The sequence below is a fragment of the Salmo salar genome, chromosome ssa03 (assembly GCF_905237065.1).
Source record: "Salmo salar chromosome ssa03, Ssal_v3.1, whole genome shotgun sequence".
Classification (NCBI taxonomy): Eukaryota; Metazoa; Chordata; class Actinopteri; order Salmoniformes; family Salmonidae; genus Salmo; species Salmo salar.
The window spans coordinates 9,520,232-9,547,468 of record NC_059444.1 but is presented as its reverse complement, the minus strand read 5'-3'; the positions used below and the strand labels follow the sequence as shown (position 1 = coordinate 9,547,468).

Sequence of the window (27,237 nt, the reverse complement as noted above, 5' to 3'; positions counted from 1 at the left end):
ATGACCTCCAGCAGGCCACAAATGTGAATGTGTCTGCTCAAACGGTCAGAAACAGACTCCATGAGGGTGGTATGAGGGCCCGACGTCCACGGGTGGGGGTTGTGCTTACAGCCCAACACCGTGCAGGACGTTTGGCATTTGCCAGAGAACACCAAGATTGGCAAATTCGCCACTGGCGCCCTGTGCTCTTCACAGATGAAAGCAGGTTCACACTGAGCACGTGACAGACGTGACAGAGTCTGGAGACGCCGTGGAGAACGTTTTGCTGCCTGCAACATCCTCCAGCATGACCGGTTTGGCGGTGGGTCAGTCATGGTGTGGGGTGGCATTTCTTTGGGGGGCCGCACAGCCCTCCATGTGCTCGCCAGAGGTAGCCTGACTGCCATTAGGTACCGAGATGAGATCCTCAGACCCCTTGTGAGACCATATTCTGGTGCGGTTGGCCCTGGGTTCCTCCTAATGCAAGACAATGCTAGACCTCATGTGGCTGGAGTGTGTCAGCAGTTCCTGCAAGAGGAAGGCATTGATGCTATGGACTGGCCCGCCCGTTCCCCAGACCTGAATCCAATTGAGCACATCTGGGACATCATGTCTCGCTCCATCCACCAACGCCACGTTGCACCACAGACTGTCCAGGAGTTGGCGGATGCTTTAGTCCAGGTCTGGGAGGAGATCCCTCAGGAGACCATCCGCCACCTCATCAGGAGCATACCCAGGCGTTGTAGGGAGGTCATACAGGCACGGGGAGGCCACACACACTACTGAGCCTCATTTTGACTTGTTTTAATAAGGACATTACATCAAAGTTGGATCAGCCTGTAGTGTGGTTTTCCACTTTAATTTAGAGTGTGACTCCAAATCCAGACCTCCATGGGTTTATAAATTGGATTTCCATTGATTATTTTTGTGTGATTTTGTTGTCAGCACATTCAACTATGTAAAGAAAAAAGTTTTTAATAAGATTATTTCTTTCATTCAGATCTAGGATGTGTTGTTTAAGTGTTCCCTTTATTTTTTTGAGCAGTATATATATATATATACATATATATATATATATATATATATATATATATATATATACACACTTCACTTCCCTATCTGATTCATAGTAAAATGATCTTCTCTGTTCTGGAAAATTATAGCACCAAGAATTTACTTTGGAAGAGAGCGAGAGAGAGAGAGAGAGAAAAGAGTGTGCGTGTGTGTCTGTATCCTCTAATAAATATCTAAATGAAACTCATAGCAGATAAACATGGCTCATACATCTCCCTCCCCACTGATGACTTCTGGCTATGGATGGAGTCTACATGACATGACTTCAAACAGAAACCATCGGATAGAGTGGACTCCAACTCAATTACAGGGTGAAGTCTGGATTGAAACTTTTTTCTTTTTTCATCCCTTATGTCTGCATGAATAGCTCGCCTGTCATTATCTGTAATCTTATTCACAGTCCAGCCCAGACCTGGGTTCAAATAGTAATTGTTTTCTTACAGAAACTGCACTTGATTGAGCTTGCCTGGCACAATGGAACCAACGGATAGTCCCAAAGGTGCAAACACCACCCATCTAGCGCCCCCAGACGGGCTCAAAAGTAAATTATTGTGTCTGTATGTTAAACAAAATACCGCCTGCCCTCTATCCAGTTATGACCGGGCGTGGCCAATGAAGATGACATAGAAAAGCCTTTGCCTGAACCCCATAAGGAGAGACATAGTAAAAGATACATCGACCAGAATAGCTTCTGGCCATAGGAAAACTCTGAAGGTGGTCTCCTCAGTACAGTATGTCATCTGTCTGAGAATGTTTACATTAGTATGAAAGGAGAGAAAGCGAGTGCTTTCTGCATTTGTATTTTATTGACTGAGTCGTTAATTAACTAGACGACTGGATCTGACCAGAGCTAAAACTATACACCTAGTGTACAAAACATTAGGAACACCTTCCTAGTATTGAGTTGCATGCCCTTTTGCCCTCAGAACAGCCTCAATTCTTTGTGGCATGGACTCTACAAGGTGTCGAAAGTGTTCCACAGGGATGCTGGCCCATGATGACTCCAATGCTTCCCACAGTTGTGTCAAGTTTGCTGGATGTCTTTTGGGTGGTAGACCATTGTTGATGCACATTGGAAACTGTTGAGCGTGAAAAACCCAGCAGCGTTGCAGTTCTTGACACACTTAAACCGGTGCGCTTGGCACCTACTACCACCTCTGTTCAAAGGCACTTAAATCTTGTCTTGCCCATTCACCCTCTGAATTGCACACATACCCAATCAATATCTAAATTGTTTCTAGGCTTAAAAATCATTATTTTACCTGTCTTCTCCCGTTTACCTATACTGATTGAAGTGAGTTTAATAAGTGACTAATAGTGACCAATAAGGGATAATAGCTTTCATCTGGATAGTCCGTATCATGGAAAGAGCAGGTTGTCCTTAATATTTTGTCCACTCAGTGTATTTAAACATTTTTATTTAACTACACAAGTCAGTTGAGAACAAATTCTTATTTACAATGACAGCTTGGCCAATTGTGTGCCACCCTATGGGACTCCCAGTCACAGCCAGATGTGTTTCAGCCTGGATTCGAACCAGGAACTATAGTGACACCTCTTGCACCGAGATGCAGTGCCTTAGCCACCCGGGAGCAAGTAGTTGGTCAGAATATGTCATGGAAAGAGCAGGTGTTCTTGATGTTTTGTCCACTCAGTTCACATCAGAGAACGATGGCAGCCATGGATCGGACAGGAAAAGGTGATCAACACCTAAAGTATGACAAGACCAATGAGATAAGATTTAACACCAAAGATGACCGAAGAAGCATTCTAAAAAAGTTAAAACATCAAGTAACGTTCCTAAACATTTATTTGCACAACCTTACAGTTTTACATGTACTGGATCACTACACCATCACATTTGGAGAGTTCAATTGTTTGTTTGTTTTCACAGATTCAGCAACCCATTATTTAGAAATATAGTACTTTGGACTGAGCACGTTGCAATTTCATTCAGACTCCATTTTGTAAACATTTGTGCCTGCGATACCCAAGCATGAACATGCTACACCTACTAAACTTACCCAAGCTTCAATATGGCTGCCTTGTTTGTTTTCTTGGTATATGGTTGTCTCCTACATAGCACATTCTCCAGTGTTGAATCAACACTATGAGTGTTAAATTTAACACTGTTCCAGTGTCTATACAATTCCACACTTTTCAGTGATAAATTAACACTTTGCTTAGTGTAAAACCTTATTTACATACACTACATGACCAAAAGCATTTGGACACCTGCCCATTGAACATCTCATTCCAAAATCATGGGCATTAATATGGAGTTGGTCCCCCCTTTGCTGCTATAACAGCCTCCTCTCTTCTGGGAAGGCTTTCCACTAGATGTTGGAACATTGCTGCGAGTACTTACTTCCATTTGGCCACAAGAGCATTAGTGAGGTCGGGTACTGATTAGGCCTGGCTCGCAGTCGGCGTTCCAATTCATCCCAAAGGTGTTAGATGGAGTTGAGGTCCGGGCTCTGTGCAGGCCAGTCAAGTTCTTCCACACTGATCTCAACTAAACCATTTCTGTATGGACCTCGCTTTGTGCATGGCGGCATTGTCATGCTGAAACAGGAAAGTGCCTTCCCTAAACTGTTGCCACAAAGTTGGAAGCACAGAATCGTCTAGAATGTCATTGCATGTAGTAGACAGGGCTGGGAGATATGGCCAAAGTATCATATCACAGTATTTTATGTTTTTGATTAATAAAAGTTCTAAATTTGCTTCATGAGTAGGGACCTTAGGGTGGCAACACATATATTCTAAATTATTTCAAATGGGTCTTTCTCCATTCGGATTGTTTTATACTGTTCAATTCAACTTCAACCTAAAATAATTTCCTGCATTTCCATACATTTCTGAATTTCCCGCACTCATTAGAGATAATTTCCACACTTCGTGGCAGTGTGGAAATTATCTCAAATGAGTGCAGAAAATACTAGGCCTTATTTTTAGCCAAATGTTGCTAGCTAACTAGCGATTAGCATTAGTGGCTAACACGATTTAGCTTAACTTGCTAAGAAAATACAAACTAGCTGTTTGCAGATGTAAGAAACACAAACTAATATTGTAATTTTAGAATGCTTGTGGATTTATATTAAGATCAAAGTGGAAACAACATCATTGTCATCAACATTGTTGCATGTGCTGCATTGACCATGCAGACTGAACGCAAGTGTCTCATGGTCAAGCAACAACAAATGCGCTGCTTGAGTGACAAGGGGCGGGACTAGGTCTGTGTGGAAAGAGGCATGGGGAGAGAGAGAGAGAGCGGAGAGGGATGACTCAAGTAGCGGAGTAAACTATAAAAATGGACGTTACACACAGAGTAACACATTTAACAAACCAAACATTAAAATAGCATTATAGAAGGTAAAGTAAAAAAACAAACCGGTCCGTGCATAAATACCGGTATATCGTCAAATACGGTATACCACCCAGCCCTAGCTGTAGTGTTAAGATTTCCCTTCACTGGAACTAAGGGGCCTAGCCCGAGGCATGAAAAACAGCCCCAGACCATTATTCCTCCTTCACCAAACTTTACAGTTGGCATTATGCATTCGGGAAAGTAAAGTTCTCCTGGCATCAGCCAAACCCAGATTAGTCCGTCGGACTGCTATATGGTAGAGCGTGATTCATCACTCCAGAGAATGCGATTCCACTGCTCCAGAGTCCAATGGGGGTGGGCTTTACATGATTTTAGGCTTGTGTGAGGCTGCTCAGCCATGGGAACCCATTTCATGAAGCTCCCAACGAACAGTTATTGTGCTGATGTTGCTTCCACAGGCAGTCTGGAACTCAGTAGTGAGTGTTGCAACCAAGGACAGATGATTTTTACGGGCTAAGCGCTTCAGTACTCGGTGGTCCCGTTCTGTGAGGCCCACCACTTTGCGGCTGAGCCGTTGTTGCTCTTAGACGTTTCCACTTGACAATAACAATACTTACAGTTGACCGGGGCAGCTCTAGCAGGGCAGAAATTTTACGACTGACTTGTTGGAAAGGTGGCATCCTATGACGGTGCCACATTGAAAGTCACTAAGCTCTTCAATAAGGCCATTCTACTGCCAATGTTTGGCTATGGAGATTGCATGGCTGTGTGCTCGATTTTATACACCTGTCAGCAACGGGTGTGGCTGAAGTAGCCAAATCCACAAATTTGAAGGGTTGTCCACATACTTTTGTATATATAGTGTATATCCCAGGGTGCATTGCATTTCGAGTGAATTGTAGAGTTACCACCTATGCCTGCATTTGTTAGTGACCGAGACAGGGTTGTTGCGTTCATAAATGTTCAGTCCTGTTGCCTTCACTAAGTGACATCATAAGTGAATATGTTATCATTAAAAATGTATTATTTCAGAGAATAGAATTCATATTTCAAAAGGCCTTATTTTGAAGGGTCTAGTTTTACCCTAATACACTGGCCTGAAACTCATGGTTTACAGGCAACATCAGGTCTGCATGTCACAGTTCTGCAAGCCAGAAGTGATGTATAATTAATATTGGAATCCAGCCAGAGTGGGGATATCCAACATTATACATTTTTATTCACCCACAACCTGCATTCGGAATGACTGCCAGTTTTGTCAAGAATAATATATGAGACTAACTAAACCATCTAAACTGGAACATCGCAGTAACAGGTGCAATAAGTCCAACTAACAGTTTGGATTAGTTTAGAAACATTTATGTTATTTATATTTGAGTAGCTTAAGATTAATCAATCAATTTACATACAAAAACATAGATATGGAAACAAACAATTCAGAAAATCAACCTGCATTAGAGCATGCTGGGAAATATGATAATGATGGTCGTGGTTTTGGTCCAACTCTGGTTATTAACACCAACACTGGGGTTATTTTACACCACTGAGTGTTAATTTACTACTTACAGAGTTAATTTAACACCTGAATCATGCTACACTGAAAGAAACAATACTAGTTAACACTGGCCAATTGTCTGTGTACTCCTCACCCAGCAGGAATAGCGATGTCCCTCTTTGGGGTCCCTGCGGTATGGAGCCACCTCCAGGTAAGTCGGGGTCTGGTTGGCTCCTCCCATCTACTGGCTCGTCCTCTTTAGACTCAAAGGTCATACCCCCAAGACATGCTAACCTTCCCTGTTATTGGTAATGGTGAGAGGTTAGAGACCATACCCCCAAGACATGCTAACCTTCCCTGTTATTGGTAATGGTGAGAGGTTAGCATGTCTTGGGCATATGATATTTGACCCTCTGTAACTTTCTCACTCATTTACATTTACATTTAAGTCATTTAGCAGACGCTCTTATCCATATCACTCATCATTATTCATGATGCATTCAGGATTATCCGTAATCATGGTAGCATTAGATGTGTTTAGAAACATTATATTCGTATTTACAATAAAAGTGACTCCAAAAATGACACAATACATTATTTACCATTAATTTCTATTGAGCACAAAATAATCTGAAACACTGCAAATGCATCCAGCAAGTTTGTAGAGTCACCAGCTTGATGTAGTCATTGTGTGCTAGGAATATAGGACCAAATGCTAAACTTTCGACTACTTTATTTCTACTAATCTTTAGGGGTGTCAGTATTTTGACCCCTACCCGTTTGAGAGAAAAAAAAGATTAGTACTATATTATTAAAATGATTAACTACTATAAAGTGCACACTACATCCTCCTTCAACTCTGAAGTTTCCCGATGCTAATTTCCCTTCTAAAACATCTACAGTACTTCAGTGCACTTTCACATGTCATCCCCCACTAGTTCTTGTAGCTAGCATGTGGTCAGTCGTGTGGCATCCATTAAGTAATCAATAGTACTTGGGACTACCACATCCTGGTTTGACCACATCACATCCTGGTTTGACCACATCCTGGTTTTACCACATTCTGGTGTGACCACATCCTGGTTTGGAATCTGCTCAGACAGACTATACATGAGATATGACCTGCTGTAATTAATGTGTAGTCTGGCTGCTGAAGTTACAGCAGGTCATATCTCATGTATTTTTATTTTTATTTATTTCACCTTTATTTAACTAGGCAAGTCAGTTAAGAACAAATTTTATTTACAATGACGGCCTACCCCGGCCAACCCAAACGATGGTGGGCCAATTGTTCACCACCTTATGGGCCTCCCAATCACAGCCGGATGTGATGCAGCCTGGATTTGAACCAGGCACTGCAATGACACCGCTTGCACTGAGATGCAGTGTTTTAGACCGCTGTGCCAGACATAAAAAAAAACACTTGACACTTAAAGGGGAATGGAAACACTTTAGGAAGTATGTTTCATGTTTCCATTCCCCTTTAACTCAGTCAAACCTGAACCATGACTGTAAAATAAAACATGAGGATGCCATTGACATCAAATATGCGGGTATATATTCAAATATGCGGGTATCTATTCAACTATGTGGGTATCTATTCAACTATGCGGGTATCCATTCAAATATGCGGGTATCCATTCAAATATGTGGGTATCCATTCAAATATGCGGGTATCCATTCAAATATGCGGGTATCCATTCAAATATGTGGGTATCTATTCTTCTCGTGATCTTGCTGCTTGAAACCTAATAATGCACCTGTGACACTGAACAATGATCAGACACCCATGGTTGCTACTAGTCCTTCTGGGAAATGCATTTTAAGTTTGGATTAACTATCTCTGTCACACACACACACACACACACACACACACACACACACACACACACACACACACACACACACACACACACACACACACACACACACACACACACACACACACACACACACACACACACACACACACACACACACACACACACACACACACACACACACACACATCGAAGGGATCTTGAGAAATGGGATAAACGATATCTGGCTGTTCAAACCTCGTTGGCTTTCCTCGGCTTCCTCTATAGCTCTTTGGACCACATACTGATTGAATAATCTGATTTGTAAATAGAGCTGCCATATGGAAGTTCGGGCAAATGCCAGACGGGCTGGTACATATTTGGGCCTGTCTAAAAATGGGCCGATGTGTTAGAAATGTCCGGATCGATTTCTGGTTCCAGTTCGTTTCTGGTTCAGACCCTGCATGGTCTTTTCATTCCGTGTCTGGATCTTATTGAGAGTAAGGAGTTGATACCTTTTCCAGGGTTAGGGATGGGGAAAACGTAACATCTCACCGATGTGGATTCCAGTAATAGCTCCATAGTCTGCACCACTGGAGAGAGAGAGAGAGAGAGAGAGCAGGACACTAGAGAGAGAGAGAGAGAGAGAGAGAGAGAGAGAGAGAGAGAGAGAGCAGGACACTGGAGAGAGAGAGAGAGAAGGACACTGGAGAGAGAGAGAGAGAGAGAGAGAGAGAGAGAGAGAAGGACACTGGAGAGAGAGAGAGAGAGAGGACACTGGAGAGAGAGAGAGAGAGAGAGAGAGAGAGCAGGACACTGGAGAGAGAGCAGGAAACTGAGAGAGAGTGAGAGAGAGAGCAGGACACAGGAGAGAGAGAGCAGGAAACTGGAGAGAGAGAGAGAGAGCAGGACACGGGAGAGAGAAAGAGAGAGCAGGAAACGGGAGAGAGAGAGAAAGAGAAAGCAGGAAACTGGAGCGAGAGAGCAGGAAACTGGAGAGAGAGAGAGAGAGAGCGAGCGAGAGCATGACACGGGAGAGAGAGAGAGAGAGAGAGCAGGACATGGGAGAGAGAGAGCAGGAAACTGGAGAGAGAGAGAAGGAAACTGGAGAGAGAGAGAGAGAGAGCAGGACACAGGAGAGCGAGAGAAAGAGAGAGCAGGAAACGGGAGAGAGAAGGAAACTGGAGCTAGAGAGTAGGAAACTGGAGAGAGAGCGAGAGCAGGACACGGGAAAGAGAGAGATAGAGAGAGCAGGAAACTGGAGAGTGCGAGAGAGCGAGAGAGAGAGAAGGAAGGAAGGAAACTGGAGAGAGAGCAAGACGAGAGAGAGAGAGAGAGAGAGAGAGAGAGAGAGAGAGTGAGAGAGAGAGAGAGAGAGAGAGAGAGCAGGAACCTGGATAGTGAGAGAGCAAGACATGAGAGAGAGAGAGAGAGAGAGAGAGAGAGAGAGGGAAACTGGAGAGAGAGAGCAGGAAACTGGGGAAAGAGAGCAGGAAACTGCAGAGAGAGAGAGAGAGGACGAGAGAGAGAGAGAGAGAGAGAGAGAGAGAGCAGGAAACTGGTTCCACTGTAATACTGAAGGTGTAAACTTGGCAGTAGAAAACCTAAACAGTATATTTGACCTCTAAGCTTCCCTATCAAATCTAAAAATTGCAAGCAGACAACCTAAGAAAATGAACAACTATGACAAATGGTTTGATGAAGAATGCAAAAACCTAAGAAAGAAATTGAGAAACCTATCCAACCAAAAACATAGAGACTATCACAGAATATGTCGTTGTGTTGAAGGGAGGACCAATACACAGCGGGAATGTGGATACTCATCTTTTTTAATAAAACACGAGTAATAGCATCCACAGGAAAAAAACAATAAACAATACTCACGACACGAACAGTGTGGCAGGCTAAACAAAGCAGTGCTCACAAACAACTACCCACAACCACAAAGAAAAACACACACCTGTTTATAGGACTCCCAATCAGAGGCAACTAGAAACACCTGCCTCCAATTGAGAGTCCAGCACCCAACCTACACACAACACAAAACCTCTGCCACGTCCTGACCAAAACTAATACAATTACTCCCTCTGCTGGTCAGGACGTGACAGAGACCCAGAAAACCTGAGCCTACGCCTTCACTATGGTGAATCACTAAAACAATACAGAAATACACTACGGAAAAAGAAGGAACAGCACATCAGAAATCAGCTCAATGTAACTGAAGAATCCATAGAATCTAACCACTTCTGGGAAAATTGGAAAACTCTAAACAAACAACAACACGAAGAGTTACCTATCCAAAATGGAGATGTATGGATAAACCACTGAGGGTCTGCTATACAAACTGATGGAAAGTTGTGTTGGGGGGAAAAACATACAACATTATAAAATCCATGTACACAAACAACAAGTGTGTGGTTAAAATTGGCAAAAAAACCACACATTTCTTTCCACAGGGTCGTGGGGTGAGACAGGGATGCAGCTTAAACCCCACCCTCTTCAACATATATATCAACGAATTGGTGAGGGCACTAGAACAGTCTGCAGCACCCGTCCTCACCCTACTAGAATCTGAAGTAAAATGTCTACTGTTTGCTGATGATCTGATGCTTCTTGCCCCAACCAAGGAGGGCCTACAGCAGCACCTAGATCTTCTGCACATATTCTGTCAGACCTGGGCCCTGACAGTAAGTCTCAGTAAGACAGAAATAATGGACCAGGACCACGAATACAAATTACATCTTAGACACCGTTGCCCTAGAGCACACAAAAAACTATACGTACCTCGGCCTAAAAATCAGCGCCAAAGGTAACTTCCACAAAGCTGTGAACGATCTGAGAGACAAGACAAGAAGGACCTCCTATGCCATCAGGAACATAAAATTTGACATACCAATTAGGATCTGGCTTAAAATACTTGAATCAGTTATAGAACCCATTGCCCTTTATGGTTGTGAGGTCTGGGGTCCACTCACCAACCAATAATTCACACAATGGGACAAACACCAAATTGAGACTCTGCATGCAGAATTCCTCAAAAATATCCTCTGTGTACAACGTAAAACACCAAATAATGCATGCAGAGCAGAATTAGTCAGATGCCCGCTAATTATCCAAATCTAGAAAAGAGCAGTTCAATTCTATAACCACCTAAAAGGAAGCAATTCCCAAACCTTCCATAACAAAGCTATCACCTACGGAGAGATTAACCTGGAGAAAAGTTCCCTAAGCAAGCTGGTCCTGGGGCTCTGTTCACAAACACAAACAGACCCCACAGAGCCACAGGACAGCAACACAATTAGACGCAACCAAATCATGAGAAAACAAAAACATAATTACTTGACACATTGTAAAGAATTTACCAAAAAAACATACCAAACTAGAATGCTATTTGTCCCTAAACAGAGAGTACACAGTGGCAGAATACCTGACCACTGTGACTGACCCAAACTTAAGGACATCTTTGACTATGTACAGACTCAGTGAGCATAGCCTTGCTTTTGAGAAAGGCCGCTGAAGGCAGACCTGGCTCTCAAGAGAAGACAGGCTTGGTGCACACTGCCCACAAAATGAGGTGGAAACTGAGCTGCACATCCTAACCTTCTGCCAAATGTATGACCATATTAGAGACACATATTTCCCTCAGGTTACACAGACCCACAAAGAATTCGAAAACAAATCAAATTTTGATAAACTCCCATATCTATCAGGTGAAATACCACAGTGTGCCATCACAGCAGCAAGATTTCATTTGCTTTGACAATGTAAACATATGTTTCCCATGCCAAGAAAGCCCTTAAAGGGAATTGAATTGAGCTACAGAGAGCTACAGAGAGAGAGCTACAGAGAGAGAGAGAGAGAGAGGGAGAGAGAGATACAGAGAGAGATACAGAGAGCGATACAGAGAGAGAGAGCTACAGAGAGAGAGCTATAGAGAGAGCGCTACAGAGAGAGAACTACAGAGAGCTACAGAGAGAGATATATATATATAGAGAGAGCTACAGAGAGAGAGATATAGAGAGAGATACAGAGAGAGAGAGATACAGAGCGAGAGAGAGATACAGGGCGAGAGAAGAGAGCTACAGAAAGTGATACAGAGAGAGAGCTACAGAGAGAGATACAGAGAGTGATACAAAGAGATATAGAGAGAGAGCTACGGAGAGAGAGATACAGAGAGAGAGCTACAGAGAGAGATACAGAGAGAGATACAGAGAGAGAGCTACAGAAAGAGAGAGAGAGAGAGAGCTACAGAGAGAGATACAGAGAGAGAGATACAGAGAGAGATACAGAGAGTGATACAGAGAGAGAGCTACAGAGAGAGATACAGAGCGAGAGAGAGATACAGAGCGAGCGAGAGAGCTACAGAGTGTGATACAGAGAGAGAGCTACAGAGAGAGATATAGAGAGTGATACAGAGAGAGAGAGCTACAGTGAGTGATACAGAGGGAGATACAGAGAGAGAGCTACAGAGAGTGATACAGAGAGAGAGCTACAGAGCGAGAGAGAGATACAGAGCGAGAGAGAGATACAGAGTGAGAGAGAGAGCTACAGAGAGTGATATAGAGAGAGAGCTACAGAGAGTGATATAGAGAGAGTGATACAGAGAGAGTGATACAGAGAGAGAGCTACAGAGAGAGATACAGAGAGTGATACAGAGAGCTACAGAGAGAGAGCTACAGAGAGAGATACAGAGAGTAATACAGAGAGAGCTACAGAGAGAGATACAGAGAGCGATACAGAGCTACAGAGAGAGATACAGAGTGAGAGAGATACAGAGCGAGAGAGAGAGCTACAGAGAGAGAGAGAGTGATACAGAGAGAGAGCTACAGAGAGAGAGAGAGAGAGAGAGAGAGAGAGAAGAAAGAGATGGGGAATGAGAAAGTGAGGGCCAGAAAGATAGAGATGCAAGTCTGCTCACCATTTGCTGCTCTCAATAAGCGATCTTCTAATAAACCCATGAATATTGATGCTACTAATCCTGGACCATGAATATTGATTATTACCCTGTCACATGAATATTGATGCTATTACCCTGGATCATGAATATTGATGCTATTACCCTGGACCATGAATATTGATGCTGTTACCCTGGCTCATGTATATTGATTCTATTACCCTGGACCATGAATATTGATGCTACTAATCCTGGCCCATGAATATTGATTATTACCCTGGCTCATGGATATTGATGCTATTACCCTGGTCCATGAATATTGATGATATTACCCTGGTCCATTAATTCTGATGCTATTACACTGGCACATGAATATTGAAGCTACTAATCCTGGTCCATGAATATTGATTATTACCCTGGCACATGAATATTGATGCTATTACCCTGGTCCATGAATATTGATGATATTACCCTGGCACATGAATATTGATACTATTACCCTGGCCGTAAATGTCACTTAATTCCAGCCAATTTATTTGAGAGAACCATTTTGGCAGTGTGCAACAGACAGAATCACACAGCTGGAGAGGTTATTCCACAGTGTTTTCACCAGATGTTATCAATGGAAACACAGCATCTCATGTCGTTACCTACAATCAGGTCACGCTAGGATGGAGCACTTTGCATTACGGCTTGGAAAAATGGCGGCATATTGCATCAATAAAAACAGACCCGGTCAAAAAAGGTCAGTCCTAAACTTCCATATAAGGTTGGTTATACCAATCAGCCTGTATAACGTTATGTTTTTTATTATTGTCTGAAAACACCATCCAACATCGATCGTTCACATACACGCACACGCACACACATGCAAACACACACACACACACACACACGCAAACACACACACACACACACACACGCACAGACACATGCACACACATACATGCACACACACACACACACACACGCACACACATGCACACACACACACACATACATGCACACACACACATACACACACACATACACGCACACGCACACACACGCACACAAACACACACACACATGCAAACAGACACACACACAAACACACACACACGCAAACAGACACACACACACACAAGAATGTTATAACTCTGCAATGTGTCACTGTAGATATATGGCAGCAAAGATATGGAAGAATTGACTCTCCAAAGCCTGAGATTGGAGAGACTGCAGCCCCAAAGGTGATCCAGGGTTTTCTAGAACCCTGTTCCGTATGTTGTCTTTCCATCTTGGAGCTTTTGTCCTGGCTACACCTTCACTTGTGTGGCTTCCATGGAATACAGTAGGTTGTGTGACTACAATCTCAGTACCAAGAATGAAACCAGCTACTAAGGCTGTAACGAGACTAGACTACAATTAATTGACAATAGGACTGTTCTTAAAAGCTATTCTCCGTGGCTTTAACCTTCAGCACGTCCCATATTGTTGCGCTGCTGATCAGACAAGTATCAGACCTATCACTGTGGCATTCAAGTATAGGTTCTAAAATGTCATTCCAATTTTTTATCTGATATTATCAATGTGTTCAGAGAATGTTTCGCAAAGGACAACGCCAAATACAGCATGAGCACAATCCTAACTTGAAATCTCAATCTAGTACTTAGCTATATGCCCATGATGGACCAGTTTTCTAATCTTCACAGAGTCCTTTTGACCAGTCTTCTAATCTTCACAGAGTCCTTTTGACCAGTCTTCTAATCCTCACAGAGTCCTTTTGACCAGTCTTCTAATCCTCACAGAGTCCTTTTGACCAGTCTTCTAATCCTCACAGAGTCCTTTTGACCAGTCTTCTAATCCTCACAGAGTCCTTTTGACCAGTCTTCTGATCTTCACAGAGTCCTTTTTACCAGTCTTTTAATCTTCACAGAGTCCTTTTGACCGGTCTTCTAATCTTCAGAGTCTTCATCCTCTTCCTCTATATCATCAGGTAGGGGTGACTGCTCGGGGTCCTAACCTTTCTGTGCCACTGTGTCATGAACAAAGAAGGCCCTGGAAAAGGAAAGGTTAGGAAACAGGGGCAGTAGCTTTCTTATACACTGAGTGTACAAAACATTTCCAGGACATTGCTTTCACCTGGATTCACCTGGTCAGTCTATGATCCCTTATTGATGTCAGTTGTTAAATCCACTTCAGTCAGTGTAGATGAAGTGGAGGAGACAGGTTAAAGAAGGATTTTTAAGTCTTGAGACAATTAAGACATAGATTACGTATGTGTACCATTCAGACGGTGAATGGGCAAGACAAAATATTTATCTGCCTTTGAATGGGGTACGGGAGTAGGTGCCAGGCACACCGGTTTGTGTCAAGAACTGCAATGCTGTTGGGGTTTTCACAGTTATCAAGAATGGTCCACCAACCAAAGGACATCCAGCCAACCTGACACAACTGTGGGAAACATTGAAGTTAACATGGGCCAGCATCCCTGTGGAACGCTGGAGTCCATGCCCTAACGAATTGAAGCTGTTCTGAAGGCAAAAGGGGGGTGCAACTCAATATTAGTGAGATGTTCCTAATGTTTTATCAACTCAGTGTATATATATTAGTTGTGGTCCATCTATGTTGGAAGGGGAGAACTCCTTGTACATTTAGGAAAAGCCATGTATCTATCTATCCAAACATCAATCTTTTGATCCCACTGTCTGTCTGCCTATCTGTCTGGGATCTGTCTGTCTATAGTGATACAAACAAAATAGCCAATACAAGACAGTAACAGTAACAGCAACATTAACAGTAACAGCAACAGCAACAGCAACAGCAACAGCAACAGTAACAGTAACAGCAACATTAACAATAACATTAACAGCAACAGCAACATTAACAGCAAAAGCAACATTAACAGCAACACTAACAGTAACATTAACAGTAACTGTAACAGCAACAGCAACAGCAAAATTAACAGCAACAGCAACACCAACACTAACAGTAACAGCAACATTAACAGCAACAGTAACAGTAACAGCAACATTAACAGCAACACTAACAGTAACAGCAACATTAACAGCAACACTAACAGCAACAGTAACAGCAACAGCAACATTAACAGTAACAGCAACATTACCACTACCAGTAACAGCAACAGCAACAGTAACAGCAATAGAAACAGCAACAGCAACATTACCACTAACAGCAACAGCAACAGTAACAGTAACAGTAACAGCAACAGCAACACTAACAGCAACAGCAACAGTAACATTAACAGCAACACTAACAGTAATAGCAACACTAACAGCAACATTAACAGTAACAGCAAATTTAACAGCAACATTAAAAGCAACAGTAACACTAACAGCAACAGCAACATTAACAGCAACAGTAACATTAACAGCAACATTAACAGTAACATTAACTGCAACAGTAACATTAACAGCAACATTAACAGCAACATTAACAGCAACAGTAACATTAACAGCAACATTAACAGCAACATTAACTTCTTATGGCTTGGGGGAAGTATTTTGACGTCTGGATGAGAAGCGTGCCCAAAGTAAACTGCCTGTTACTCAGGCCCAGAAGCTAGGATATGCATATAATTGGTAGATTTGGATAGAACACACTGTAAAATTTCCAAAACCGTTCAAATGATGTCTGTGAGTATAACAGAACTGATATGGCAGGTGAAAATCTGAGGAAAATCCATCCGGGAAGTGAGATTTATTTTGATGTGGGAAGTTTTCAATTGAATGCCTATTGAGTTTCTAATGGGTTAGGACCCAGATTGCAGTTCCTATGGCTTCCACTAGATGTCAACAGTCTTTAGACATTGTTTCAGGATTGTTTTCTGAAAAATGAAGAAGAATGAGACCTTCTGTCAGTGGACTGAGGAAGCATGCAGTGCTGGTTTGCGCACATGACCAAGTGCACGCCCTTCGCTGTTTTTCCTTTCTATTGAATACGCTATTGTCCGGTTGAAATATTATCGAGTATTTAGACAATTGACAACCTGAGGATTAATTCTAAAAATCGTTTGACATGTTTCAACAAACGTTACCGGTACTATTCGGACGTATTCGTCTGCGTGTTTTGACCGCCTTTGAGCCAATGGATTACTGAACACAACGCGCCAACAAAACTTAGTTTTTGGGATATAAAGAGGGACTTTATTGAACAAAACAAACATTTATTGTGTAGCTGAGACTCTTGTGACTGCAACCAGATGAAAATCTTCAAAGTGATTCATTTGATCGCTATTTCTGACTTTCGTGACTCCTCTAATTGGTTGGAAAATGTTTGTATGCATTTGTATGTGGGGCGCTGTCCTCAGATAATCGCATGGTATGCTTTCGCAGTAAAGCCATTTTTATATCTGACAAAATGCAAGTATCGAAAGAATGCCTACTGAAGGAAGGTGAACATTAAAGCAGCGCCCAAACAGGGACTTGAACCCTGGACCCTCAGATTAAAAGACTGATGCTCTACCTACTGAGCTATTCAGGTTCTGCATTTACTTATTTTCATACACCTAACCTGCCAGGCAGAGGCACGTGCTGACGAGGGGGCATTGTCAGATGGTACATTTCCCCAGAGAACCAGGCCTCCATTCCAAATTATACAGTCAACGAAATCTGAACTAGGCATCCCCTCCAAAAATGCATTTTGTCTAAGACCTAGTGGTGCAATGGTAGGCCGTCTGACTCCAGATCAGAAGGTTGCGTGTTCAAATCACGTCGTGTTCAGAGTTTTTATGTGTGCAATCTCTACCTTCTTTAAACAGCGAAGACAATGAATCAGCACAAGTACCAATGTGCCTTACAGTACAAATCTCAAACGAAAACAACCAAACCAATGCTGCTTTAGATGACAATTGTCTCTCATAAAAGCCTGGCACACTGCAAATTCCCATATCAGATGATGCTGTGTGATTGATTGACAAACTTAAATCAGTCTTCGAACACGGATTTGAACTTCTTATGGCTATGGGGAAGTATTTTGACGTCTGGATGAGAAGCGTGCCCAAAGTAAACTGCCTGTTACTCAGGCCCAGAAGCTAGGATATGCATATAATTGGTAGATTTGGATAGAACACACTGTAAAGTTTCCAAAACCGTTCAAACGATGTCTGTGAGTATAACAGAACTGATATGGCAGGTGAAAATCATAGGAAAATCCATACGGGAAGTGGGATTTTTTTTGATGTGGGAAGTTTTCAATTGAATGCCTATTGAGTTTCTAATGGGTTAGGACCCAGATTGCAGTTCCTATGGCTTCCACTAGATGTCAACAATCTTTAGACATTGTTTCAGGATTGTTTTCTGAAAAATGAAGAAGAATGAGACCTTCTGTCAGTGGACTGAGGAAGCATGCAGTGCTGGTTTGCGCACATGACCAAGTGCGCGCCCTTCGTTGTTTTTCCTTTCTATTGAATACGCTATTGTCCGGTTGAAATATTATCGCGTATTTAGACAATTGACAAACTGAGGATTAATTATAAAAATCGTTTGACATGTTTCAACAAACGTTAGCGGTACTATTCGGACGTATTCGTCTGTGTGTTTTGACCGTCTTTGAGCCAGTGGATTACTGAACACAACGAGCCAACAAAACTGAGTTTTTGGGATATAAAGAGGGACTTTATTGAACAAAACAAACATTTATTGTGTAGCTGAGACTCTTGTGACTGCAACCAGATGAAAATCTTCCAATTTAAGTGATTGATTTGATAGCTAATTCTGACTTTCATGACTCCTCTATATGGTTGGAAAATGTTTGTATGCTTTTGTAAGCCGGGCGCTGTCCTCAGATAATCGCATGGTATGCTTTCGCAGTAAAGCCATTTTTAAATCTGACAAAATGCAAGTATCGAAAGACTGCCTGCTGAAAGAAGGTGAACATTAAAGCAGCGCCCGAACAGGGACTTGAACCCTGGACCCTCAGATTAAAAGTCTGATGCTCTACCGACTGAGCTATTGGGGTTCAGCATTTACCTATTTTCATACACCTAACCTGTCGGGCAGAGGCACGTGCTGACGAGGGGGCATTGTCAGATGGTACATTTCCCCAGAGATCCAGGCCTCCATTCCAAATGATACAGTCAACGAAATCTGAACTAGGCATCACCTCCAAAGATGCATTTTGTCTAAGACCTCGTGGCGCAACGGTAGCGCATCTGACTCCAGTTCAGAAGGTTCCGTGTTCAAATCACGTCGTGGTTAGTGTTTTTATGTGTGCAATCTCTACCTTCTTTAACCTGTCTGGGCTAGGTGGGACGATTTCGTCCCACTTGGCTAACATCCGGTGAAAATGGATAGCTTCACAATTCTAAATCCACTATCGTTATATTAAACATTTATGTAAATACATGTAGGTTACAGTTTTTAAAAGCTTAACATCTTGTTAATCCAGCCAGTATGTCAGATATCAAAAATGTTTTGCGGCGAAAGCATACATTATAATAATCCGAGGACAGCTCCCGCACACACAAGCATTACTGGCATTTTCCACTAAAGTCAGAAATGGCAATAAAATAATCAATTACCTTTGAAGATCTTCTTCTGGTGGCAATGCCAAGTGTCCTAACTACTTAGTGAATGTCAATTATGTTTGATCAAATCCATTTTTATAGCCTAACACGAAACATTTGTAAACCGCTTGCGTCGTGATTTCCGTCTCCTTCAACTTTGGACGTGACATTCGTGGTAATTACACTCACAAAACAAACGTGTATCTAGTCAAGGTTGGCTTCATTGCAATCCTCTGATTGTTAGTGACACATCAACCTTGATGGTTTTTTTCCTGGGACGTATTGACCGAAAGAAGCCGATTTGAAGACAGCGATCAATGACAGCTTTACGCACCAGTGGTAGGAGCGGTCTATCGTTGATTGACTGTATTTTGGCCCAATGACCACTGATCATCTTGAAATCTAGCTTGGAAGATAGCCAATGAGCTAAGGTAAATGACGGTGTATAATGGTTATAGGTTTGAAGACCAGCCTTCGTCGTAAACTCTGGCGTAAAAGAGGTTCTCCAGTCATTGCGAATTCTACTTGACGGAGCCACGAGTGTTACGCATAGCGGTACATAATCAATAGCGTTTTCAGCAAGTTTATTTAGTGAAATTATGGCGAATAAATCAGGAAAGTCTAAAACAAAGTCTAGGTATACAGATTTGACCGAGATTTTAGAGGAAATTGATAGAGAAAGCGAGACAGAATTTCTAGAGGAAGATGATTCTTTCAGTGAAGATAGCTTTGACTCCAGGACTGAAGATATGTTTCTACATGGGGAGGATGCCGTGCTGGATAAGTAAGTCGTAATGTTATTGTTTGAAATGAATAATATGAAATATATTTTTTTTTTTATTGAGATTTTCTTATTTTATTTGCAATATATAAAAATTCCATCAGTAACGCAATGTCTTCCCTGTGGCTCAGTCGGTAGCGCATGGTGTCTATAATGCCATGGCTATGGGTTCAATTCTCACTGGGGACCAATACAAAAAAAAATTATAATGCGTGAGATGTATACATTCACTACTGTACGTCGCTCTGGATAAGCGCATCTGCTAAATGACTAAAATGTAAATGTATAAAGTACACCTTGGCTGTACTGTGTGTTTATATATATATATATTTTTTAAATTGAATTTACATAAACGTGGAATGGAACAGCAATTCACCATAATGTTCCCTGTACTCTATATAATACACATATGTTTATTTTACATGTTGATACAGGGCTCATATGTGAAAGTATTCTTACTGAGTTTTGCCTTTCATTCACAGTGGGAGTGATTCTGATTATGAGCCACCAGTGGCTAGGTGCCCATCCCCCTCTGAAGCTGGTTCATCCAGACGGAGCCCTGCTGTCTCTGGCTCCATCTAGAGGTGTGAAGTCAGTAACAAAGAAACGGAGGTGGGGCAGAGAGAAACCTTCAAACAAAGGGACAGAGGGTCGTTGGCACTCTGTGTCAGAAGAAGATGTGGAACCAATTCCACCAGTTTTCAGACCCAAAAGGCAGCCAGGCCCTCAACTTGACATGACTGCAAAGTACAGACCCCTTCAACTTTTCCAACTGTTTTTCACCTCGTCAGTTGTAGATTCCCTGGTGTCGAACACCAATAAGTATGGGGCTAAGAAGCAGTCAGGAAAGAAAGAGGCATGGAAGCCCATTTCCATTTCAGACCTTTTCTGCTTTCTTTCACTGGTCATTTACATGGGGCTGGTGAAGTTGAAAACTCTGAAGGACTACTGGAAGACGTCAGCTCTCTACCAACTGCCTTTCCCCATGACTGTGATGTCTTGCAAACGGTTTCTGTCTATCTCACGGGCACTTCACATCAGTGACCCAGAAGTTGATGGGGAGAATGACAAGCAGAGAGGCACACCAAGGTTTGATAGGCTATGCAAGATCAAACCTCTCTACCCCAACATCGTTGAGGCCTGCAAGACCTATTTTCAGCCTGCCCAGAACCTGTCCATTGATGAGAGGATGGTAGCCTCAAAGGCCCGAATCAGCCTAAAACAATACATGAGAAACAAACCGACCAAGTGGGGATACAAACTGTTTGTTTTGGCTGATTCTGTGTGTGCCTACACCTGTAATTTTTTGTTTATGAGGGGAAGAGCAGTTTTGCAACCGGTAATGGACTGAGTTATGATTCCGTTATGGAATTATTGGATTTTCAACTGCTGGGGAAGGGCTACAAACTATTTGTAGACAACTTCTACACAAGCCCTACCCTGTTCAGAGACCTGAGGCAGCGTGATGTGTGGGCTTGTGGGACCATTCGGACCAACAGGGTGGGCTTTCCGAAAACCAAGGAAAACGACATGCCTAAGCGGGCTGAGCGGGGTACCATGCGATGGATCCGTGAAGATGGCCTGCTGTTTGTGAAGTGGATGGATACCAGGGAGGTGGTCATGTGCTCCACTATCCACAAGTCCTTCAGTGGAGATCAGGTCATCAGGCGTGTCAAGGACGGTAGCGGGGCATGGAACACCAAAAATGGCCCCATTCCAGTAGCTGTCAAAGACTACAACAAGAGCATGGGGGGTGTGGACCTGTCAGATGCACTGATAGGGTACTACAATGTGCTACACAAGACCATGAAATGGTACAATTTTTTTAAAAATCATTTTATTGATATTGGTGTGGTCAATTCTTTCATTCTACAGAAGGAAATGGCCAAGAGCTGTGGACAGCCCCCATCTCTCAGCTTGCATTCAGAGAGGTGCTCATCCAGGAGCTTGCTGCCTATAGCAAGTCCACTGAAGCACCTTCTGTCCCCTCTACCTCTGTCTCTTCTGCTCCAAACTGTGGTGTTCACCTGCCCAGATACATCTCTGCAGGCATGGATGTGCCTCCGGGCAAAAAGGCCACAGTGGGGAGACGTCGCTGTGCCCTTTGTCACAGAAAATGTGCCATCACCTGCAACACCTGCGCAGTAAGCCTCTGCTTTACAGCAGAAAGAAACTGCTATGTGCCATGGCACCATCAGCACAATATTGTGGACTGAGGGTCTTCACAGTATTGTAAATATAAAGTGTAAATAGTTCCCAATGTTAATTTTTTACTTTTTTTTTGGGGGGGGGGGGGAGTGTTAGAATGACATTTGTATTTTGTATATAGTTGTTTCTTTCAATATGTATCACTGTACCAATTTGGCCACTTGGGTACATTTGGGTACATTGGTGTGGGACACCTGGGTGACCTCATGATCAATGGCATGTGGCTCGCTCATTTTTGGAGTTAATTTTCCAAAACTTTGCTCAGCTATTGTTGCCATCTTATTTTCTGCAATCAAACCATCCCCAGCATCCCATCTGTATGTTTGTCTGTTCTTCTTTATTTGAAAGATGATACAGCAACAATAAATAACAGAAAACGTATGTTTGTTTCCTTGTATTTTCTTCTACCAGATCTATTGTGTTATATTCTCCTACATTCAATTCACATTTCCACAAACTTCAGAGTGTTTCCTTTCAAATGAAACCAAGAACATGCATATCCTTGCTACTGGGCCTGAGCTACAGACAGTTAGATTTGGGTATGTCTTTAGGCGGAAATTAAGAGAAGTGGGGGGGTAGCCCTAACAGGTTTAAACAGCGAAGTCAATGAATCAGCACAAGTACCAATGTGGCTTACAGTACAAATCTCGAACGAAAACAACCAAACCAATGCTGCTTTAGATGACAATTGTCTCTCATAAAAGCCTGGCACACTGCAAATTCTCATATCAGATGATGCTGTGTGATTGATTGACAGACTTAAATCAGTCTTCGAACACGGATTTCAACTTCTTATGGCTTAGGGGAAGTATTTTGACGTCTGGATGAGAAGCGTGCCCAAAGTAAACTGCCTTTTACTCAGGCCCAGAAGCTAGGATATGCATATAATTGGTAGATTTGTATAGAACACACTGTAAAGTTTCCAAAACTGTTCAAATGATGTCTGTGAGTATAACAGAACTGATATGGCAGGTGAAAATCTGAGGAAAATCCATCCGGGAAGTGGGATTTTTTTTGATGTGGGAAGTTTTCAATTGAATGCCTATTGAGTTTCTAATGGGTTAGGACCCAGATTGCAGTTCCTATGGCTTCCACTAGATGTCAACAGTCTTTAGACATTGTTTCAGGATTGTTTTCTGAAAAATGAACAAGAATGAGACCTTCTGTCAGTGGACTAAGGAAGCATGCAGTGTTGGTTTGCGCACATGACCAAGTGCGCGCCCTTCGTTGTTTTTCCTTTCTATTGAATACGCTATTGTCCGGTTGAAATATTATCGAGAATTTAGACAATTGACAACCTGAGGATTAATTATAAAAATCGTTTGACATGTTTCAACAAACTTTACCGGTACTATTCGGATGTATTCGTCTGCGTGTTTTGACCGCCTTTGAGCCAGTGGATTACTGAACACAACGCGCCAACAAAACTGAGTTTTTGGATATAAAGAGGGACTTTATTGAACAAAACAAACATTTATTGTGTAGCTGAGACTCTTGTGACTGCAACCAGATGAAAATCTTCAAAGGTAAGTGATTGATTTGATAGCTATTTCTGACTTTCGTGACTCCTCTATATGGTTGGAAAATGTTTGTATGCTTTTGTAAGCGGGGCGCTGTCCTCAGATAATCGCATGGTATGCTTTCGCACTAAAGCCATTTTTAAATCTGACAAAATGCAAGTATCGAAAGACTGCCTGCTGAAAGAAGGTGAACATTAAAGCAGCGCCCGAACAGGGACTTGAACCCTGGACCCTCAGATTAAAAGTCTGATGCTCTACCGACTGAGCTATTCGGGCTCTGCATTTACCTATTTTCATACACCTAACCTGTCGGGCAGAGGCACGTGCTGACGAGGGGGCATTGTCAGATGGTACATTTCCCCAGAGATCCAGGCCTCCATTCCAAATGATACAGTCACCGAAATCTGAACTAGGCATCACCTCCAAAGATGCATTTTGTCTAAGACCTCGTGGCGCAACGGTAGCGCATCTGACTCCAGATCAGAAGGTTCCGTGTTCAAATCACGTCGTGGTTAGTGTTTTTATGTGTGCAATCTCTACCTTCTTTAAACAGCGAAGTCAATGAATCAGCACAAGTACCAATGTGGCTTACAGTACAAATCTCGAACGAAAACAACCAAACCAATGCTGCTTTAGATGACAATTGTCTCTCATAAAAGCCTGGCACACTGCAAATTCCCATATCAGATGATGCTGTGTGATTGATTGACAGACTTAAATCAGTCTTCGAACACGGATTTCAACTTCTTATGGCTTAGGGGAAGTATTTTGACGTCTGGATGAGAAGCGTGCCCAAAGTAAACTACCTTTTACTCAGGCCCAGAAGCTAGGATATGCATATAATTGGTAGATTTGGATAGAACACACTGTAAAGTTTCCAAAACCGTTCAAATGATGTCTGTGAGTATAACAGAACTGATATGGCAGGTGAAAATCTGAGGAAAATCCATCCGGGAAGTGGGATTTTTTTTGATGTGGGAAGTTTTCAATTGAATGCCTATTGAGTTTCTAATGGGTTAGGACCCAGATTGCAGTTCCTATGGCTTCCACTAGATGTCAACAGTCTTTAGACATTGTTTCAGGATTGTTTTCTGAAAAATGAAGAAGAATGAGACCTTCTGTCAGTGGACTGAGGAAGCATGCAGTGCTGGTTTGCGCACATGACCAAGTGCGCGCCCTTCGTTGTTTTTCCTTTCTATTGAATACGCTATTGTCCGGTTGAAATATTATCGCGTATTTAGACAATTGACAAACTGAGGATTAATTATAAAAATCGTTTGACATGTTTCAACAAACGTTACCGGTACTATTCGGACGTATTCGTCTGCGTGTTTTGACCGTCTTTGAGCCAGTGGATTACTGAACACAACGAGCCAACAAAACTGAGTTTTTGGGATATAAAGAGGGACTTTATTGAACAAAACAAACATTTATTGTGTAGCTGAGACTCTTGTGACTGCAACCAGATGAAAATCTTCAAAGGTAAGTGATTGATTTGATAGCTATTTCTGACTTTCGTGACTCCTCTATATGGTTGGAAAATGTTTGTATGCTTTTGTAAGCGGGGCGCTGTCCTCAGATAATCGCATGGTATGCTTTCGCACTAAAGCCATTTTTAAATCTGACAAAATGCAAGTATCGAAAGACTGCCTGCTGAAAGAAGGTGAACATTAAAGCAGCACCCGAACAGGGACTTGAACCCTGGACCCTCAGATTAAAAGTCTGATGCTCTACCGACTGAGCTATTCGGGCTCTGCATTTACCTATTTTCATACACCTAACCTGTCGGGCAGAGGCACGTGCTGACGAGGGGGCATTGTCAGATGGTACATTTCCCCAGAGATCCAGGCCTCCATTCCAAATGATACAGTCACCGAAATCTGAACTAGGCATCACCTCCAAAGATGCATTTTGTCTAAGACCTCGTGGCGCAACGGTAGCGCATCTGACTCCAGATCAGAAGGTTCCGTGTTCAAATCACGTCGTGGTTAGTGTTTTTATGTGTGCAATCTCTACCTTCTTTAAACAGCGAAGTCAATGAATCAGCACAAGTACCAATGTGGCTTACAGTACAAATCTCGAACGAAAACAACCAAACCAATGCTGCTTTAGATGACAATTGTCTCTCATAAAAGCCTGGCACACTGCAAATTCCCATATCAGATGATGCTGTGTGATTGATTGACAGACTTAAATCAGTCTTCGAACACGGATTTCAACTTCTTATGGCTTAGGGGAAGTATTTTGACGTCTGGATGAGAAGCGTGCCCAAAGTAAACTACCTTTTACTCAGGCCCAGAAGCTAGGATATGCATATAATTGGTAGATTTGGATAGAACACACTGTAAAGTTTCCAAAACCGTTCAAATGATGTCTGTGAGTATAACAGAACTGATATGGCAGGTGAAAATCTGAGGAAAATCCATCCGGGAAGTGGGATTTTTTTTGATGTGGGAAGTTTTCAATTGAATGCCTATTGAGTTTCTAATGGGTTAGGACCCAGATTGCAGTTCCTATGGCTTCCACTAGATGTCAACAGTCTTTAGACATTGTTTCAGGATTGTTTTCTGAAAAATGAAGAAGAATGAGACCTTCTGTCAGTGGACTGAGGAAGCATGCAGTGCTGGTTTGCGCACATGACCAAGTGCGCGCCCTTCGTTGTTTTTCCTTTCTATTGAATACGCTATTGTCCGGTTGAAATATTATCGCGTATTTAGACAATTGACAAACTGAGGATTAATTATAAAAATCGTTTGACATGTTTCAACAAACGTTACCGGTACTATTCGGACGTATTCGTCTGCGTGTTTTGACCGTCTTTGAGCCAGTGGATTACTGAACACAACGAGCCAACAAAACTGAGTTTTTGGGATATAAAGAGGGACTTTATTGAACAAAACAAACATTTATTGTGTAGCTGAGACTCTTGTGACTGCAACCAGATGAAAATCTTCAAAGGTAAGTGATTGATTTGATAGCTATTTCTGACTTTCGTGACTCCTCTATATGGTTGGAAAATGTTTGTATGCTTTTGTAAGCGGGGCGCTGTCCTCAGATAATCGCATGGTATGCTTTCGCACTAAAGCCATTTTTAAATCTGACAAAATGCAAGTATCGAAAGACTGCCTGCTGAAAGAAGGTGAACATTAAAGCAGCGCCCGAACAGGGACTTGAACCCTGGACCCTCAGATTAAAAGTCTGATGCTCTACCGACTGAGCTATTCGGGCTCTGCATTTACCTATTTTCATACACCTAACCTGTCGGGCAGAGGCACGTGCTGACGAGGGGGCATTGTCAGATGGTACATTTCCCCAGAGATCCAGGCCTCCATTCCAAATGATACAGTCACCGAAATCTGAACTAGGCATCACCTCCAAAGATGCATTTTGTCTAAGACCTCGTGGCGCAACGGTAGCGCATCTGACTCCAGATCAGAAGGTTCCGTGTTCAAATCACGTCGTGGTTAGTGTTTTTATGTGTGCAATCTCTACCTTCTTTAAACAGCGAAGTCAATGAATCAGCACAAGTACCAATGTGGCTTACAGTACAAATCTCGAACGAAAACAACCAAACCAATGCTGCTTTAGATGACAATTGTCTCTCATAAAAGCCTGGCACACTGCAAATTCCCATATCAGATGATGCTGTGTGAT

The 27,237-nt window shown here is 42.4% G+C and overlaps 9 non-coding genes across 9 annotated transcripts; 4 read left to right on the top strand and 5 right to left on the bottom strand.

Annotated features, from left to right (window-relative positions):
- Positions 1–16,978: 16,978 nt before the first annotated feature.
- On the bottom strand, positions 16,979–17,051 carry trnak-uuu (transfer RNA lysine (anticodon UUU)). The gene has a single exon. It is a non-coding gene; the product is annotated as a tRNA-Lys (tRNA).
- A 1,403-nt stretch (positions 17,052–18,454) lies between these two features.
- Positions 18,455–18,527, bottom strand: trnak-uuu (transfer RNA lysine (anticodon UUU)). The gene has a single exon. It is a non-coding gene; the product is annotated as a tRNA-Lys (tRNA).
- Positions 18,528–18,694: 167 nt separating this feature from the next.
- trnaw-cca (transfer RNA tryptophan (anticodon CCA)) lies at positions 18,695–18,766 on the top strand. The gene has a single exon. It is a non-coding gene; the product is annotated as a tRNA-Trp (tRNA).
- A 5,020-nt stretch (positions 18,767–23,786) lies between these two features.
- Positions 23,787–23,859, bottom strand: trnak-uuu (transfer RNA lysine (anticodon UUU)). The gene has a single exon. It is a non-coding gene; the product is annotated as a tRNA-Lys (tRNA).
- A 167-nt stretch (positions 23,860–24,026) lies between these two features.
- trnaw-cca (transfer RNA tryptophan (anticodon CCA)) lies at positions 24,027–24,098 on the top strand. Its single transcript has one exon. It is a non-coding gene; the product is annotated as a tRNA-Trp (tRNA).
- Positions 24,099–25,262: 1,164 nt separating this feature from the next.
- Positions 25,263–25,335, bottom strand: trnak-uuu (transfer RNA lysine (anticodon UUU)). Its single transcript has one exon. It is a non-coding gene; the product is annotated as a tRNA-Lys (tRNA).
- Positions 25,336–25,502: 167 nt separating this feature from the next.
- trnaw-cca (transfer RNA tryptophan (anticodon CCA)) lies at positions 25,503–25,574 on the top strand. The gene has a single exon. It is a non-coding gene; the product is annotated as a tRNA-Trp (tRNA).
- A 1,164-nt stretch (positions 25,575–26,738) lies between these two features.
- On the bottom strand, positions 26,739–26,811 carry trnak-uuu (transfer RNA lysine (anticodon UUU)). The gene has a single exon. It is a non-coding gene; the product is annotated as a tRNA-Lys (tRNA).
- A 167-nt stretch (positions 26,812–26,978) lies between these two features.
- Positions 26,979–27,050, top strand: trnaw-cca (transfer RNA tryptophan (anticodon CCA)). Its single transcript has one exon. It is a non-coding gene; the product is annotated as a tRNA-Trp (tRNA).
- The last annotated feature ends 187 nt before the right edge of the window (positions 27,051–27,237 follow it).